We start from the raw sequence: 2,138 nt of genomic DNA, 5'->3' as shown, positions 1-2,138 counted from the left end.
CTCTTTTCTATACTTTGGGGGCCCCAGGTTGATCTGTGAGGTGTCCCAGTCCCTCTTCACACCCTAAAGACCCAAGTACTTGTTCCTTTGGCCCCTCTGCTCACCTGCTAGAGCCTTCCCATTCTTCCTTCATCTCCCACTGCAGGTCAGCTCAGCCTCCCCATCCTGCCCTGCTGTGAGGCTCTGGGAGCTCCCCTCACCCCCTAACCTCCAGGGGCGTAAGGAGGGGTTTTAACTGGCTCCTATGCATAATCCCCTAGAATGGGAGAGTACTCACACTCCACAGGATTGCTGCCTCCTCTCCTCATCACCTTCCTCTTAGGCCCCATGCCTCCTTCAGTGACTTTTCTCCCTGAAAGCTGCTTAACACTCATTTTAACTGTGTTTGTTTTTAACCACAGTCTGCACCCGGCCAAGTTCTAAAACAGCCAGTTGCACTTACTGGCCCGCGAGCGGGACAAGGCGGGACTCGGTGCCGGCGAGCAGGCTGAACAGCTGACCTCTTGGTCCCTGCCCCTGGCCCACAGTCTCCAATGGATCAGCAATGGTGAACAGGGGAATCGGGGTGGATGGCGGGAGGACCGCGCTGGCTGTCAGGCCATTGGGATGACCAGTTCATCCCAGGCTGCTCAGGGGCTCAGGCCTGTGAGAAAGCAGGTACTGGTGACTTCACCTCCATGCATGTGCGCCGGGCTGGCCGCTGATGAAACGTGCTGCCTGCTCGGGGCCACTCACACCGGGGCAGGTAGGTCACAGGAGCATCCCACAGCTCTGTCAGCACCTCAAGCCCCAGCAGCAGCGGTGGCACCTGCGTGAGCATCCCTGAGTGGGCAGCAGGCTCCATCAAAAGTTGGCCCAGCGCACGTGCATGGAGGTGAAGTCGCCCACTTTCCCACAGGCCTGAGCCCCCGAGCAGCCGGGGATGAGCTGGTCCTCCCAAAGGTCTGACAGCCCTGTGGTGGAGGCAGCATTAGGCCTGGGAACTGGTGAACAGGCAGAAGATGGAGGCTAGGCCTAGGGACCCTACTCACATGATTTTGTTCACTGGGCCTCTAGTAAGTATATAAGTTCTTTGGTTTATCTCTTCTTGTCCCCCCATCCTCACATCAAGGTATGTCAGCCTGTTTGATGCCTCCATACTTCAGGTCTCATTTATTTGATCAATTCATTTCTTTATTAGATTCAACAAATAAGTAGGATCATATGATAGTTGTCTTTCTCAGATTGGCTTGTTTCACTTAGCATACTGTTCTCCAGCTCTTTTTTACAGCTGCATAGTATTCCAATGTGTAAATGTCCCACATTTATCTTTATCCATTTATCTACTGATGAGCATTTAGGCTGTTTCCAAATTTTAGCTATTATAAATAAAGCTACTATGAACATAGGGGGGCATGTGTTCTTTCTGTTTGTTTTTTGGGGTTTTTTTAGGATATATTCCCAGGAGTGGGAACCTGGGTCAATGGAAGATTCATTTTTTTTTTTAGGTAACTCCATATTGCTTTTCATAGTGGCTGCACCAATCTGCATTCCTACCAACAGTGAAATAGTGTTCCCTTTTCTCCTCACCAGCACTTGTGGTTTGTTGATTTTTGAAGAAAGCTATGCTGACAGGTGTGAAATGATATTGCATTGTGGTTTTATTTTGCATTTCTATGATGATTAGTGACTTTGAGCATTTTTTCATATATCTCTTGGCCAGTTGTATGTCCTCTTTGAGGAAATGTCTATTCAGGTCTTTGGCCCACTTTTAATTGGATTGTTTGTCTTCCTTTTGTTCAGTTGCATAAGTATTTTATAGATTTTGTATATTAACCCCTTGTCATATGTACTAGAGGCCCAGTGCACGAAATTTGTGCATGGGGGGGGATCCCTCAGCCCGGCCCACATCCTCTCACAATCTGGGACCCCTTGGGGGATGTCCGAATGCTGGTTTAAGCTCAATCCTGCAAGGATCCCTGTGATATTGGGCCTAAACCAGCAGTCAGACATTCCTCTCACAATCCGGGACCACTGGCTCCTAACTGCTGGCCTACCTGCCTGCCTGATCACCCCTAACCACCACTGCTTGCCTGCCTGCCTGCCTGATCGCTCCTAACTGCCTTTGCCTTGGCTCCTGCCACTGCGGCATCCTCCAG

This window comes from Myotis davidii, unplaced genomic scaffold (assembly GCF_000327345.1).
Source record: "Myotis davidii unplaced genomic scaffold, ASM32734v1 scaffold1847, whole genome shotgun sequence".
In the NCBI taxonomy this organism is placed as follows: Eukaryota; Metazoa; Chordata; class Mammalia; order Chiroptera; family Vespertilionidae; genus Myotis; species Myotis davidii.
Note: the sequence above shows the minus strand (reverse complement) of the source record.